The sequence below is a fragment of the Cetorhinus maximus genome, chromosome 11, assembly GCF_964194155.1.
Source record: "Cetorhinus maximus chromosome 11, sCetMax3.hap1.1, whole genome shotgun sequence".
Taxonomy (NCBI): Eukaryota; Metazoa; Chordata; class Chondrichthyes; order Lamniformes; family Cetorhinidae; genus Cetorhinus; species Cetorhinus maximus.
In genome coordinates, this window is record NC_135889.1 from 10,291,936 (window position 1) to 10,309,916 (window position 17,981).

Sequence of the window (17,981 nt, forward strand, 5' to 3'; positions counted from 1 at the left end):
ATTGCACCCCCTTTATCTTGCACAGTCCCCAATCTCGCACCCTCCCTCTCTATCTTGCACCCTCCCCATCACACACCCACCCCTCTATCTCACACCCTTCCCATCTCACAGCCTCCCTCTCTATCTCGCACCCCACCCCAATCTTGCACTCTCCCCCTTTATCTCGCACCCTCCCCATCTCGCGCCCACCCCACTTTTGCTGCCCCCTAAATTTCGGGGCCTCCTTCTTATAAATGTCTGTGATTCTATTCTACTCTGTATCTGTCCTGGGTGTGTGGAGTAGAAGGTTCTTTACTCTGTATCTAATCCTGTGCTGTTTCCGTCCTGGGTGTATGGAGTAGAAGGATCTTTACTCTGTATCTAATCCTGTGCTGTTTCCGTCCTGGGTGTATGGAGTAGAAGGATCTTTACTCTGTATCTAATCCTGTGCTGTATCCATCCTGGGTGTATGGAGTAGAAGGATCTTTACTCTGTATCTAATCCTGTGCTGTATCCATCCTGGGTGTATGGAGTAGAAGGATCTTTACTCTGTATCTAACTCTGTGCTGTATCCATCCTGGGTGTATGGAGTAGAAGGATCTTTACTCTGTATCTAACTCTGTGCTGTATCCATCCTGGGTGTGTGGAGTAGAAGGTTCTTTACTCTGTATCTAATCCTGTGCTGTTTCCGTCCTGGGTGTATGGAGTAGAAGGATCTTTACTCTGTATCTAACTCTGTGCTGTATCCATCCTGGGTGTGTGGAGTAGAAGGTTCTTTACTCTGTATCTAACTCTGTGCTGTATCCATCCTGGGTGTGTGGAGTAGAAGGTTCTTTACTCTGTATCTAATCCTGTGCTGTTTCCGTCCTGGGTGTATGGAGTAGAAGGATCTTTACTCTGTATCTAATCCTGTGCTGTTTCCGTCCTGGGTGTATGGAGTAGAAGGTTCTTTACTCTGTATCTAATCCTGTGCTGTTTCCGTCCTGGGTGTATGGAGTAGAAGGATCTTTACTCTGTATCTAATCCTGTGCTGTTTCCGTCCTGGGTGTATGGAATAGAAGGATCTTTACTCTGTATCTAATCCTGTGCTGTATCCATCCTGGGTGTATGGAGTAGAAGGATCTTTACTCTGTATCTAATCCTGTGCTGTATCTGTCCTGGGTGTATGGAGTAGAAGGATCTTTACTCTGTATCTAATCCTGTGCTGTTTCCGTCCTGGGTGTATGGAGTAGAAGGATCTTTACTCTGTATCTAATCCTGTGCTGTATCCATCCTGGGTGTATGGAGTAGAAGGATCTTTACTCTGTATCTAACCCTGTGGCATATCTTCCCTGGGCCTGTGGAATGGAAATTTCTTTACCCTGTATCTAACCCCGTACTGTATCCGCCCTGGGTGTGTGGAGTAGAAGGTTCTTTACTCTGTATCTAACTCTGTGCTGTATCTAACCTAGGTGTATGGAGTAGAAGGTTCTTTACTTTGTATCTAACCCTGTGGCATATCTTCCCTGGGCCTGTGGAGTGGAAGGTTCTTTACTCTGCATCTAACCCTGCGTTGTATCTGCCCTGCATGTGTGGAGTAGAAGGATCTTTACTCAGTGTCTAACCCCGTTCTGTATCTGCTCTGGGTGTGTGGAATAGAATGTTCTTTACTCTGTATCTAACTGTGTGCTGTATCCATCCTGGGTGTTTGGAGTAGAAGGATCTTTACTCTATATCTAACCCTGTGCCATATCTTCCCTGGGTGTGTGGAGTAGAAGGATCTTTACTCTGTATCTAACCCCGTGCTGTATCTGTCCTAGGTGTGTGGAGTAGAAGGATCTTTACTCTGTATCTAACCCCGTGCTTTATCTGTCCTGGGTGTGTGGAGTAGAAGGATCTTAACTCTGTATCTAACCCCGTACTGTATACACCCTGGGTGTGCGGAGTAGAATGTTCTTTACTCTGTATCTAACTCTGTGCTGTATCCATCCTGGGTGTATGGAGTAGAAGGTTCTTTACTCTGTATCTAACCCCATGCTGAATCTGTCCTAGGTGTGTGGAGTAGAAGGATCCTTACTCAGCGTCTAACCACGTGCTGTATCTGCCCTGGGTGTGTGGGATAGAAGGATCTTTACCCTGTATCTAACCCGGTACCGTATCCGCCCTGGGTGTGTGGGATAGAAGGATCTTTACCCTGTATCTAACCCCGTACTGTATCTGCCCTGGGTGTGTGGAGTAGAATGTTCTTTACTCTGTATCTAACTCTGTGCTGTATCCATCCTGGGTGTTTGGAGTAGAAGGATCTTTACTCTGTATCTAACCCCGTACTGTATCTGCCCTGGGTGTGTGGAGTAGAATGTTCTTTACTCTGTATCTAACTCTGTGCTGTATCCCCCTGGGTGTTTGGAGTAGAAGGATCTTTACTCTGTATCTAACCCTGTGCCATATCTTCCCTGGGTGTGTGGAGTAGAAGGATCTTTACTCTGTATCTAACCCCATGCTGTATCTGTCCTGGGTGTGTGGAGTAGAAGGATCTTTACTCTGTATCTAACCCTGTGCTCTATCTGCCCTGGGTCTGTGGAATTGAAGGATGTTTACTCTGTACCTAACCCTGTGCTGTATCTGCCCTGGGTATGTGGAATTGAAGGATGTTTACTCTGTATCTAACCCCGCAATGTATCAGTGCTGGGTTGTGCATGATGGGACAATATGAACTGGGAGATCTGGGAACAGTGCCCGCACGGAGAGAGCAAGCAGTGCCGCATAATTTATCAGTTAGCAAAGTAGATGCTCATGGGATTAAAGGAGCAGCGATGGACTGGATACAATATTGGCTAAGGGGCAGGACACAGAGTGTAGTGGTGACTGTTTACCAGACTGGAGGAGGGTCTATACAGGTAGGAGTTAATATTAGGATTACTGCTCTTTTTAATATGAATTTATGTATATCAATGAGCTGGTCTTGGGTTTACAGGATATAGCTTCAAAGTAGTAAAGAGTGAAAAGAATGGTAGCAGCTTTCAGGAGGATTTAGGCAGTTTGATGTCATTGGAAGTGCACAGGACAGATTAACTTTAATGCTGAGAAGTGATGCATATTGGAACGGAAAACGGAGGAGAGACAAAATGTGAAAGCGGATGCAGGTAAAGAGTGAGAGAAGGAGATGTGGGATCTTACCCACCATGTAAAGAAGCTGACAGTGACTCTCCCTCTCTCTCTCTCTCTACCTCTATTTTGCTCACGCTCTTTCTCTCTCAATCTCCATCTTGACTTCTGTCTGATGTGATTGAATCAGATTTTAAAATAGCTCAGTCTCACTGTTTAAAATAACCAGTCACTGTTCTGTGGCACTTTTTATATCTTAAAGGTTCAGTCTGGAGTCCGGAATCTATCTGGCGAATGTAGTCTCTAGAGATAAGTGTTAAAAAATGAGGCAGAGTTGTTTCAATTCAGACATTCCTGCATTGCAGAAATTTGTGCGATCGTTTCAGAGATGGGAGATGAGATTGGTGAACAAAGTATTTTTGTTGATGTGAATAATATGTGAGATGTGACTGTTAACAGTTTTTTTATCATAAGATAATGGAATGTTTAACTGGTGTCTGCCTAACTTCAAATTCTTCAGACCCATGTAATAACAAGACAAGGGAACAATGTACAAACTCAGGCAAACAGACAGCAGTATTCGGAAGGGTCATCTTTGCATGTCTTAATGTGAAGGCCTCAGCTAATGACTGAGAAAATGAGTTCAAATCCCACACTGGGATGCTGTGAAATTTGAGTTCCGTTTTTCCTAAAAAGATAAACAAAAAAGCTGGAATTAAAAAAATTTCCTCCAGGAGGGAATGGTTCTCTCCCATCTGCTACTATGCAGTCCTTAAACACCATCCTTGCCCAGATTGGTGGAGTGCACGCACTTGACTCTATTTAATCTAACTAACCGTAGTCAGTCAATTTGTAATGGCTTCTCTTCCCGCTCCTGTACCGTAGATCCAGCTATACCCCCAGGATCTATAATAAAAACAGTAAGTGCTGGAAAAACTCAGCAGGTCTGGCAGCATTTGTGGAGATTGAAACAGAGCTTTTCCAGCATTTTCTGCTTTTATTTCAGGCTTCCAGCATCTCGCAGTATTTTGCTTGTACTATACCCCAAGGTTCTTTGGGCCCCTCTCCTATTTCTGATCTGCACGCTGTCCCTTGATGATATCACCTGAAAACACAGCATCCATTCCACACGGTCGCTGACAACACATAATTTGACATCTCGGCCCTCCATTGTGTCTCGAAACCTTTATTCCTCTTGTTAGGCATCCAGCGCTGGATGAACAAAATTTACCTCCAATTAAATATTGGGAAGATTGGAGACACGGAGGCACACAGTACTGAACAGGAAGGAATCATGCCCTTTAGGACAGATGTGAATTTGAGATGGTTGAGATGACACCTCCATACTCAGGTTCCCTTTGTGGTTCTTAAAGCTCTTTCCTCAGTTATCCTCTTGCTTGTTATGCATTTATGAAACACCTCTGGGTTTTCCTGGATTTTATTTGCTAATATTTCTTCCCAACCTCTCTTTGCTTCCCTAATTTGCTTTTTGATTCCGCTCCTGCACTTTCTCCACTCCTCTAGGCTTTCTGCAGTTGAGTTGAACTGTGAACTGTGTTGAGTTCTCAGTATCTGACATAAGCTTCCCTTTTTTACCTTATTCCACCCTGTGCACTCCTTGACATCCAAGGGACTCCAAATTTGTGGGAACATAGTTGTTTTGAACCCTCAATAACCCTGCTTAAACTCTGCTTGAACCCATCAGTTGAATCTACTTTTCATCCTGAAAAAATGTTAACAATTATCATGGGAAATGTGAAAAAGATGACATTCCTCCATTCTGGAATTGTGAGTTATCTTTGCACAGACAGCACATGGGGGGTGTTTGAATGGAGATGTGGGTTTTATTTGGTTGAATGAGGTGTGAATTGCATTGCGTCTCTCGCCGAATCTTTTATAGGAAATGCCCCGAGAGAATGAGATGGTTTACCGATGTCTGAGTAGCTTTCAAAGTCCCCCGACTCATGGAGGAAGCAGAGAGATTGTAAGAAACATGGCATGAGATGCCAGATTTCAAAAATCTTATGTAGGTACTTCAAGTTGCAAAATTGGGTTGTTTCCATGATTAAGAAATCACAAATTGTGACAACCCACTTGACAGAAGTCTGGTCTGGTCTGCATGTTTTCCATTAAATGGAGGGAGACTGCACAAAGGTCACAAGTGGTGGAATGATACAGCACAAAGAAGAGAGAATGAGGATATTGGCCAAGAATGGTCAGAGCCCAGATGGGTAAACAGAACCAAGTCTGCTAATGAGATGGAAAAGGGTTATAAAACCCCTTATGTTCAAAACAGACTGTTCACAACAATGTATCCTGGGCACTAAGGCTTCAGCTGGAGCTCAGAGATGGTAATTTTTTTTCTGTATTCTTTCATGGGATGTGGGCATCACTGACAAGGCCAACATTTGTTGCCTGTACCTAATTGCCCTTGAACTGAATGGCTTGCTTGGCCATTTCAGAGGGCAGTTAAGAGTCAACCATATTGCTGTGGGTCTGGAGTCACATGTAGGCCAGACCAGGTAAGGACGCAGATTTCCTTCTCTAAAGTGCATTAGTGAACCAGGTGGGTTTTTACAACAATTGATGATAATTTCATGATCACCATGACTGAGACTAGCTTTCAATTCCAGGTTTATTAATTGAATGCTGTGGTGCGATTTGAACCCATGAGCATTAGCCTGGGGCTCTGGATTACTAGCCCAGTGACATTACCTCTATGTCACCAATTCCCCTGCACAGCAGTGGGATAGCTCAATCCATTTAGCACAATTCAGCTGAGACAGTCTGGAATTGAGTCAGTGTAGATCTTCAAGTGGTCCTTGCAGATAATAAACAAGGAACTTAATTGGCCTGATGAATTTTTGAAGTTATATTCCTACACCTATGCCTTCATGTTGCTATTCAAACTGGGTGGAGAGGGCAGTTTTATCTCTCAGTTCAAAGGTCACATCAGTCTAATCCCTTCAGCTTGTAAGTAACAGTCACTGGGTAGATCAATGGACATTTCATTTATTAAATGGAGACACTTTATTTTTAAAATTGTTATTTATTTATTTGTTATTCCTTCACGGGATGTGGGCTTCGCTGGCTGGGCCAGCATTCAATGCCCGTCCCTAGTTGCCCTTGAGAAGGTGGTGGTGAGCTGCCTTCTTGAACCTCTGCAGTCCCTGTGGTGTAGATACACCCACAGTGCTGTTAGGAAGGGAGTTCCAGGATTTTGACCCAGCGACAGTGAAAGAACGGCCAAGGAGGATGCACCTGACCCAGAGCTGGTGATCCTTAGCATGCCGGGGCCCTCCAGGCCTTGGGCCTCCAGAGGGCGCACACCAAGGTCATCTCAGACAACAGCACGTAGCAGGCTTCCTCCACCAGGGTTGATCCCCTGGCTTGATGGTAATGGTAGAGTGGGGGATATGCTGGGTCATGAGGTTATAGGTTGTGGTTGAGTACAATTCTGCTGCTGCTGATGGCCCACAGGGCCTTGTTGATGCCCAGTCTTGAGTTGATAGATCTGTTCAAAATCTATCCCATTTAACACGGTGGTAGTGTCACACAACACGATGGAGGGTATCCTCAATGTGAAGGCAAGACTTTGTCTCCACAAGGACTGTGCGGAGGTCACTCCTACCGATGCTGTCATGGACAGATGCATCTGCAGCAGGCAGGTTGGTGAGGATGAGGTCAAATATGTTTATCCCTCTTGTTGGTTCCCTCACCATCTGCCACAGACCCAGTCTAGCAGCTATGTCATTTAGTACTTGGCCAGCTCGGTCAGTAGTGGTGCTACCAAGCCACTATTGGTGATGGACATTAAAAGTCCCCCATCCATAGTACATTCTCTGCCTTTGCCACCCTCGGTGCTTCCTCCAAGTGGTGTTCAACATGGAGGAGCACTGATTCATCAGTTGAGGGAGGGTGGTACGTGGTAATCAGCAGGAGGCTTCCTTGCCCATGGACACCCAGGGCAACTGCCTCCTGACTGCATTCCACTGTGCCGCCACCTCTGCTGGGTCTGTCCTGCTGGTGTGTGCCAGGGATGGTGATTGCGAGGTCTGGGACATTATCTGTAAGATATGGTTCAGTGAAGATGACTATGTCAGGCTGTTGCTTGACTAGTCTGTGAGACAGCTCTCCCAATTTTGGCACTAGCTCCCAGATGTTGGTAAGGACGACTTCGCAGGGTCGACAAGGCTGAATTTGCCATTGTCGTTTCCGGTGCCTGGATCGATGCTGAGTGGTCCATCCGGTTTCATTCCTTTTTTGAGACTTTGTAGTGGTTTGTTACAACTGAGTGGCTTGCTAGGCCATTTCAGAGGGCATCTGAGAGTCAACCACATTGCTGTGGGTCTAGAGTCACATGTAGGGCACAGACCAGGTAAGGTCGGCAGATTTCCTTCACTAAAGTGAGAGTTAGCGGTGTTGGCCCTTGAGGTGTGAGATCCTTGTTGATCTGTGATGGGTTTGTGAGTGTGTGAGTTGACAGTGATGAGGTGGTTGACTTACCCTGGTGGAACACATGAGAGCATTCATCCTCTTACTGTACTGGATGGCTGACCTCCTCTGTGCTCTGGTGGTGCTGACCGTTGCTGCCACCACCTGCCAGGCTGATTTGGTGGTGATACTGGTGATTCTCCTGCGGCCTGAGCGGGGGTAGAGGACATTGTGGTGGCCGTTCACTACGTCCAGCAGGCCCCCCAGAGAAGTGCCACTAAATTTGGAGACTGCCATCACCTTTGCTTTTGGGGCCATCTGTCGCCTGGAGATGTCCTGGTCTTTAGACGTGAAGTAGGCTGCGCTCTGGTGCGCTTTCAATATGGTGCCTGGAGTGGGGAAGCACTGAGGTCACGCCTTGGTGGGCAAATCCGAGACCACCCGCCAGCGATCTGGAGTGTTTCCCGTGAATGCATTATGAATGCGTTGGGAATGGGAGAAGCGGCATGAAAAGCCGCCATTGAAAGCTGTGGGTAAAAAACGGCTTTTTTCCCACCCGCTACCGCACTTAGTGCAAATCTGGGACAATCCAGCCTGGAGAAACAAGTCCGAGGGTAAGAGGCTTTGACCCTTTTTTAAATTCGTCCATTCACCCAGAGAAAAAAGAATACACATTACAGCAGCTTCTGAAAGGGCTTTAGGGTTTTTCACTCCCAATGCCAAATAAGCTCATGAAATGGTCTTTTCCTTTTTTCCTCTTCCTGTAATATTTTTCCAGCTCTGATCTAAGGTCACTGACCTGAAACATTCGCTCTGCTTCTCTCTCAAAAATTACTGCCAGACCTGCCTGAGAATCTCCAGGCATTTTCTGTACTGACTTCAGATTTCCAGTTTCCTCAATGTGGTACTTTTGTCTTTCATTGTATGAAGGGTTTAATAAGACCGTAAGATGTAGGAGCAGAAGTAGGCCATTCAGCCCATCAAGTCTGCTCCGCCATTTAATGAGATCATGGCTGATCCGATAATCCTCTTTCCTGCCTTTTCCCCATAACCCTTGATTCCCTGACTGATTAAAAATCTGTCCAACTCAGCCTTGAATAAACTAAACGACCCAGCCTCTACAGCCCTCTGCGGTAAAGAGTTCCACAGGTTAATTACCCTCTGAGAGAAGAAATTCCTCCTCATCTCTGTCTTAAAGGGTGACCGCTTACTCTGAGATTATGCCCTCTGGTCCTAGACTCTCCCACAAGGGGAAACAACCTCTCAGCATCTACCCTGTCAAGTCCCCTAAGAATTTTACATGTTTCAATAAGGTCGCCTCTCATTCTTCTAAACTCCAATGAGTACACGTCCAACCTACTCAACCTCTCCTCATAAGAAAATCCCTCCATACCTGGGATCAACCTAGTGAACCTTCTCTGGACTGCCTCCTATGCCAGTATAGCTTTCCTTAGAAAAGGGGACCAAAACTGTTCACAGTATTCTAAGTGTGGTCTAACTAGTGCCTTGTATAGTTTTAGCAAGACTTCCCTATTTTTATACTCCATTCCCATTGAAATAAAGGCCAACATTTCATTTGCCTTCCCTATTACCTGTTGAACTTGTATGTTAGCTTTTTGGGATTCATGCACAAGGACTCCCAAATCCCCCTGTGCTGCAGCTTTCTTCAGTCTTTCTCCATTTAAATAATATTCTGCTCCTCTATTCTTCCTGCCAAAGTGCATAACCTCACATTTTCCCACATTATATTCCATCTGCCAAGTTTTGGCCCACTCACTTAATCTGTCTATATCTCTCTGTAGACTCCTTGTGTCATCCTCACCACTTGCCTTTCCATCTATTTCTGTGTCATCCGCAAACTTGGCGATAGTACATTCATTTACCTCATCCAAGTCATTCATATATATTGTAAATAATTGTGGCCCCAGCACTGATCCCTGTGGCACTCCACTAGTTACAGGTTGCCATCCTGAAAATGCCCCCCTTATCCCAACTTTCTGTCTTCTATTAGTTAATGGTAACAACCATTGTGCTGCTGCAGGGTAGAAAGTTAATCCCACCCCCGCCCTTCTCTATCTCTCTCCACCCCACCCTCAGGCATTGAGAGATTCAGTTTGGACTCTCCCATACCTGGGGGGGCAGGTTTGAAGACATAGAAAGCTACATGCTGATAGGTGAAAGATTCTTCCTGGGGTGGAGTGTGGTTTGAGTGACAGTCCGCTGGATGGGTGATAGGCCCCTGCTCCCTCTTTCGTCCCTGGATAGACATCAGCAGAAGTAGGCCATTCAGCCCATCAAGTCTTTCTCTTTAACTGAAAGGTCATTTAACTGTGTGTAGAACACACGGGGCGGAATTGCCCCAGATTTGCGGTAGCTGGCTGGAAAAAGCACGTTTTACCCGCTGGCTGCAATGGTGGCTTTTCGCGCTGTATCATCCCACTCCCAGCACGTCCAGCCTCATTCATTACGCATTGCCGGGAAACATGCTGGGTCGCTGGCAGGGAGGCCTCTGATTCGCCTGCCCCACCGTCACCTCAGGCCTTCAGTAATCCGGGCGCCATATTTAAAGGCCGCCCCCACACAAAGCTAGCTCTCTTCAAAGGATAGGAAGCTGCTGGGAACCGGTGGCCGCCAAAGGGAGGAAATATGCTGCCCCCAGATTTAGCGACGCCTCCCTGGAGCACCTACTGGAAACAGTGGAGGCCCACCGCAAAGTCCTCTACCCCTACTCTGGGCGAAGACCAGCAAGCAAGGTCACCAATCCAGCAAGGGAGGCGGTGGCAGTGTCGGTCAGTACCAACATCCTGCAAAAGAGGACACCCACCCAGTGCAAAAAGAGGATAAATGATCTCCTCTGTTCCACCAGGGTAAGTCACTCTTCTCATCACTCTCAACTCACACACTCACAAACCCATCATACATCCACAGGGATCTCACACCTCAAGGGACAACATGACTAACTCTCACACACACCCTCACATCACCATCCTCATATCCTCTTGAGCTCGCGTCCTCATCCCATCCATGGCTCCGCTCACCACACAGACATTCCACACAGTGCCATGTGTCCTGCTCACACTCTCTCCATCTGTTTCCATGCAGGAGAAGCCTGCTCACAGCAGCAGGGAGAGGTCCCAGACCAGGGGTGGAGTGGCCCACATTAGGCCCCTCACTCACTTTGAGGAGCGTGCCACCGCGCTGACTGGTGAGGATGTGGACCATGATGGAGCGACGGTGAGGTCGGTGGCAAACACCCACCTGAGGCTCCTGCACCACATCATCCCCCTCTCAACGCAACAGTGAGTGCTCTCTCTCCTGCTTTTGACTCTGCTGCCATGCACTAATTATCTCTACTTTGGTTCACCGGGAGCTCTGCAAAGCGACCAACACCCTCAGCCAGCCAGTCCCTCAGCTCTGTCCAGGTCATCACCTTCAGCCAAGAGGACACTTCCTCCATTGAAGAGCTGGAAATAAACAGCCTGGAAGATGTGTCACAGCGCTTACCCACACCCTCCACCAGTGCAGGGGCAGACACCTCAGCGGGACCTAGATCTAGAGCAGGCTCGGGTTCAAAATCTGGTGGTCACTGCATGAACACATGTCCGCAGCAGGAGGAGGCAGGTTCAGCCAAGTTCCCCTGCACTCAGAGGACTGCTGAGGAAGAGGCATCTGTGAGGTCCGAGTCAAGTGACGAGCCTCTGGATTCGGCCTTCCAACTCACCTCGGAGAGTCATCAGAAGGCGGGGGAACATCACATAGAGCTGTTGGCAGCCCTCAACACAGTGGTTCGTGAGTCACAAGAGTGCATCCACCTGCTCTGTGACGAAGTGGTGCCCACATGTGTGCATATGGAGGTCTCCCTGGGAAGGATGATGGACACCATGGAGACGCTGGTCAAGCAGAACACGGAGATGTGTGCAGACCACTCCATCGCGGTAGCCATGGGTGAGTTCCTGCAGTGGCAACGCAAGAGGGAAACAGGGCACCTTGCCGTCCCTCCTGGTGCTCCTTTCCCTCAAGGAGTCGGGTCGGGCACCCGAAGGGAGGAGGAGAAGCAGCGATACTCCCCAGGTCATCCATTCAGGAATCTCAGAGGCTGCCCTCTCCCTCTGAGCCCCCTTGGCCTGTGACCGCCCCTTCAACCTCATCCTGTGTCATCGCAGAGGGAGCAGCTGGCCCACAGGAGGGCAGCCAGAGCAGGCCGGGACCCTCAAGGCCTCGGCTCTCCAGAGGACGCATGCTGAAATCATCAGAGGCAACAGAGCCAACCGTTGCACAGGCTGTACCCACCCTCCCCGTGGATGTCAGGGCAGCATCTAGAAGAGGTGGTAGGCTAGAAAAGTTAAGCAACTCTGATCACAAGTGGTTGCACAGGTGAACATATTTTGTCACTTTATAATCTGAAATATATTCACTTGCACTGAATAATGTGTAATGTTATCTTTCAGCTTCATTTACAGGTTTTGTGAGTCCTCCCCCTGCATCCCCCCCACCACCAGCAGTTCAGTTACACCCAGCCAGCCCATGAGTGATCCTGGAGGGAGAAGAGTGTCTGTGGCAGGGCCTTTCAGAGCCTGGTGCAAGCACTCTCCCATACACGCAGAGCCTTCCTCCATCACACTCATCTCACTGTCCTGAGCATTTTCAATACTGCCTGCTGGGATTTTCTTTCAGTTGTCCATCTGAGCCGACCTGCATCTCCGTCCACCCACTGCTCACACCCCCATGCAACACCTGTTCCTGTCCAACACGAGGCTCCGCTCAATATTGATTTTGACAACCATGGTGGTAATGAAGTATATTGTTAGCTCTCCCACCCTTTCCCCTCCCCAGTCCCCCATGTCCTTTCCCCCAACACTGTTGGCCCCCCCCGACATCACCTTCCACCTCCACAACATCACCAACCAATTAAAACCCTTTTCTTTCCAGGATATCCAGGTGAATGTGCACATTCCCTACCTTCCTGAAAATCCCACCTCCATGCACATTGACCTCCCCGACTTTCCCACCCCAGGGTCCGTGTCTGCCTCCGAATTCACACCAACCACCCTTGCCATCCCTTCTACTGCTACCGTCGCACCCTCACCCTCCCACCCTACCTGCTCACTCTGCCCCTCTCATACTCACCATTCCCTCCTACTATGCCCACCCTCAGTTCTCTCCCTAGGAGGTCATCATTGACTCCACAGACCCCTCCCTTGCATGTTCACCTGGACACCCCCCACTTACTCCCTCCTCCACCCTTACTCCATCCTCCACCCTTACTCCATCCCCCACCCTTACTCCCTCCTCCCCCTGGACACATTCGCCCCTCTGAATTCCTTCCTCTCCCTGGACACCTTCCCCCCTCCGAACTCCTCCCCCACTTCAAACTCCCTCCCTTATACATTCCTCCCCCCGTAAACCTACCTCCCGACTTGCTGCATTCTCCCATTACACCCTACACCCCATACTCCCTCCCCGCCATCTTCACCCCCCCAACACCTCCGTCCTCCACAACTTCCCCCCCCTGACAATTTCATCCCCCCTCCCCTCCAATCTCACACCCCCTGACATCTACGTCCCCCACCTCCCATCCTCACCCCACCCCCCAACCTCGCCCGCCCCAAGTTACACCTTCCCCGCCCAGTCAAATCGAGACCTTCTTCTCCCACTCACAGCTGGACCTTCCTCTCCCCCTCCTCGTCGATCATCCGTAGCAGCCCATGGCCAAGACCGTGATGTTCTGACGCAGACCCAAGACATCAGCGGAGACCTCCCAGCTTCCATGAGCTGCTTCGCGGCGGAGTGATGCCCATGGGGATCCACCCAGCTGTAGGACTCCAGCATTTTCCTCTCGATGTGGGTGATCTGAGTAAGGCCCTATATGGTAAGTCCCAACTTCTGCACGTCACACTTGTCCAGACGTATTCGGGCTGGTGTGTTTTCCCGCCGGTGTAACCAATAATTGGGCGTGAGGGGTCGATTACCGGTGGGCCTTACTGGGATGCATATTGTGTTCATGCCAGCCTCCAGCAGGATTCGCGTACCCCACGGGTTGATCCCACTCTCATGCCAGTGTGGAACCGATTTCTGCCCCTCCCACCAATTCATCCCCTCCTCCGCCCGCCATGATGCCCAACGCCAATGGAACCAGGCGACCCCGCCCTCTACCTTGTAATTAAAGTGATACGACACTAGCCTTTGCTGGCAGAGCACAGCTACTACAGGCACTGGTCTTTGAGTCTCAGAGAAATTCAGACACTAGACGGCTGCATCTGGAAACAGATTGATGAAGGATGAATATTGAAGAATATTGTTGGGGTTTGAAGTTTGCAGCAGGAGCCTGGTTGCTGCATTCACCCTTTTATCACCGGACACTGTAGGTGAGCTCTGTTACTCATTCCCCACTGGAGATATTGCTTGGAGATTGTATTTGGGGGTTATTTCAGATCGCAATGTGTATACTTGGCGGAGTTAGCAGGCGCGAATCCCATGTAGAATGGGAGTAGAAAGCTTTTTTGTACTCTGTGAATTTCAAACCATTGAACTACTCCGTTCAAGGGCAATTAGGAATGGGCAACAAATGCTGGTCGTGCCAGCAATGCCCACATCCCATGAAAGAATAAAGAAAATAAATTATTGGCTGCAGAGTGTTTTGGGACATTTTGAGGTTGTGAATGGTGTCAAATAAATGCAAGTTCTCTCCTTTCTTCAACTGGGGAACACTTGGGAGGAGAAATTATTGAACCCTGAATCATGGCATTCTTGGTACACATTCAACCCGCACCTGTTCATTGTGTTAAAATTGTGTTGTCTGTCCTTTTAATGATTGCTGTGTGCAGCCAGTGCTCTCCACACTGTCCACTGGCTGCACAGATAAATGCACACATAAATATAGTCGCTAATAAATCAGGAGAAACTTTTTTAACCCAGTAAGTGCGTAGAATGTGGAACTCGCTGTCACATTAGAGTAGATGAGGTGAATAGTGTCGATGGATTTAAGGGGAAGTTTGATAAACATATGAAGGAGGGAAATATTATTTTGGTAGGGGTGGAATGAGGCTAGTGTGAATAATAAAGGCTAGCATGGAGCAGTTGGGCCGAATGGCCTCAATCTGTGCTGTAACATCTATGTTAAGTAAGAGAATGACAATGGTATAAGCTTTCCTGAGACATTAGGAATATAGCAACTGCATTAGGAGTGCGTGAGCTGAAATATTTGAAAACTAGTCACCCCAGAAAGTATATAAATCTCTGGGACTGCTGTAAATGGAAGCATCACAGTTTAACAGATGAACGCTTTGCTCAAAGAACAGATTTGGAATGAATGTCATTATGTAATGGATACAACATTCTGTGGCGCCATGGTTACCTGTTTCGAAACAAAGCCAGCTCCCACTGGCTGGAGAAAACCCAAGGTCACAAACATGGGGCCAGTCGGTTGGGTCAGTTAATGTGTGCGGAGGGACAATATCGATAACTTCGAAACTGATATGAATCCTTTGAGAATCCCAAGTTCTCAGAGTCTCCTCCCCTGATAGTTCAATCATGGATAAGTTGTATTTACCAGAAAAAAGGAGCTATTCTTATGGCAGTATTTTAACAGTATCTTCATCTCTTACCGACGGAGCTTCTGAAATCCTTGATGTCAGTGTGTCCCAGATGAAAATGCCTCAAAGAGTTTTGCAGAGCTTAATCCTACCTAGCCCAGGTGGCAGACGACCCGCAGCCATGGCTAGCAGATACCTCTCTATACCTGGCCACTCACCCAAAAGCCCACCTCACATCACGAAGAACCCTGGACTCCTTAAGGTAACTTGTCAGCTCTCTAGCAGTTGTGTGGAATAGTCACAGTGGGGGGGCAGAGGAAAAGTATCCCATTTAACTTCCAATTCAGGCCCTGCCCATGAGATTGAGCATGTTCGTGTCAAAATGGTCCTCTTGTACAGAAGGCATCAACTTCACCAGGACAGTTTGTTACATTTTCTCCAGCCTTGCAACATCAGTCAATTTCGTACACCCATCTCGCCCATGTTAACTTCACACTCTTGGTCCGGCAACACCTCAATTTTAGAATTCTCACTCTTGGGGTCATGTCCCTCCATGGCCTCAGCCCTGCCTATCAGTGTAACCTCCTCCAGTCCTATAACCCTCCAAGATCTCTGCACTCCTCCAATTCTGGCCTCATGCTCACCCCCAATTTTAATCGTGCCCCCTCCCCCCACAGCCTCTGCTGGCTGTGCCTTCAGCTACCCAGACTCTAAACTCTGGAATTCCCTCCCTCAGCTTCCCTGTCTCTCGACCTTTCTCTTCTCTTTTCAGACGCTTCTTCAAACCTCCCTCTCTGACCAGGATTTTGGTCACCTGACCTAAGATTGCCTTATGGAATTTGGGATGTAGCTTAGAAATAGGGTGAATGTTTTGCTTATAGGTGGACCTGAGTTCAGTTGTTAGAATTCCCATTCAACACAGTGTCCATATTGGATTGAATTGTGAGAAAAGGTTTTTCTTGCTCTACTACAGGGAAAGGAGCTAGCTGTTTGGTGAGTTTCTGGTAAGTGGGTAAATTCCATTGTATCCTCAAGGTTTAAAATAGTACATAAATTGGTGGTAAAGCTAATAAAATATATTAAAAAGCAACTTAAATAAGTGATTAGTGTAAGTAAGTAATTATGTAAAACACATTAAAGATGCCAGAACAGGTGATGTGTCAAGGCTGCAGCATATGGGGGCTCCTGGATAATATTGTGATCCAGGGCAAACATGTCTGCAGTCAGTGTTTGTGGCTCGAGGAGCTTCGGCTCAGAGTCATTGAGCTGGAGGCTGAGCTGCAGGCGCTGTTACACATCAGCGTTTTGACACAGCAGTTTGTAAAGGCTGAGTTATTTAAAATCCCAGAGGGGAACTTTAAACAACTGTCATAACCTATGTTTTCAATTGGTATGTTTGAGATGCAACTCTGAATTCAGAAATGAAACCACCAAGCCGCCAGAGGTTTTTTTTTATAAATTAAGTTAAACATTTATTAACTTAACCACAAATTTAAATGCATATATATGTTTACAAATTACTACCATAATAACTTTTAAACAAATCCCCAAATTAATCACTTCAGGTAATCTTCCCCAAAGCAACAATAATCCATAGATTTAAACAGACACCAGGCAATGCACATTTTATCTTATCAATTCAAAATGAGGTTCCTTTCAATTTGTTCCTTCACAGACACAGTGGTAGGCTTACAGGCTTAAATCTTCCAAGCCTCTATTCCACACATAAAACTCTTCTGTATATAACTAGCCTTCCCTTTGAATATAAATTCTCATTGTATCACCAGGCCCTTTGAACTCCGCCTCTTCTAAGAATAAAACCCCTTTCATAGTACCAATTTTATTAGTAATATAAACATATCCTAGCTAGGTGTAATAATTCACCCCCAGCCTTTGAATGGTTTATTCAACAAAACGCAAATATACTCTTTACCTTACTTACCGTGGTACATGAAGACATTCAAATGGGGGGAGCAGGAAAGAACATAGTGGCAGTATAGTGAGGGGAATTGAGACTGTTCTCTGTGGAAAAGAGTTAGAGTCCAGACGGCTGAGTTGCCTGCCTGGTGTCAGGGTTTGGGACATCTGCTCAGGGCTGGAGAGGAACTTGCAGTGGGAGGGGGAGGATCCAGTCATCCTGGTCCATGTAGGTACCAATGACATAGGCAGGATGAGGACGGAGGCTCTGCATAGTCAGCATGACGAGCTAGGCACCAAATTAAGAAGCAGAACCTCAAAGGTAATAATTTCTGGATTATTACCTGAGCCACGTGTAAATTGGCATTGGACAAATAAGATTAGAGAAGTGAATGCGTGGCTCAAAGACTGGTATGGGGGAAGTGGGTTCCGGTTTGTGGGGCACTGGCACCAGTATTGGGGAAAGTGGGATCTGTACCATTGGGACAGTCTACATCTGAACCATGCTGGGGCTGGTGGTGTCCTCGCAAGTCGCCTAACTAGGGAAGAAGAGAGGGTTTTAAACTGAATAGTGGGGGCAAGGGATCAAATTTGGGAAGATGTGGTGAACCAAAGAGTAGAGACAAGGCAAGAGGTTAATAATATGGTAAATGATAAACAGATCATGACAGGAAGGGACAAAGCATACCAATCTAAGAATAAATCAGCAGATAAGACTAGACGCTACAAAAATAATAAAAGGACAAAACTAAAGGCTCTGTATCTAAAAACATGTAGCATTCAAAACAAAACAGATGAACTGATAGCGTAAATATAAATAAATAAGTACGATCTGATAGCCCTTACAGAGGCGTGGCTACAGGATGACATAGATTGGCACCTGAACATTGAAGGGTATGTGACATTTAGGAAGGACAGGAAGTTAGGAAAAGGTGGAAGGGTGGCTCTATTAATGAATAATTGTATTAGCACATTAGAGAGGGATGAGTTAAGTTCAGGAAACCAGGATGTAGAAGCGGTTTGGATTGAGATGAG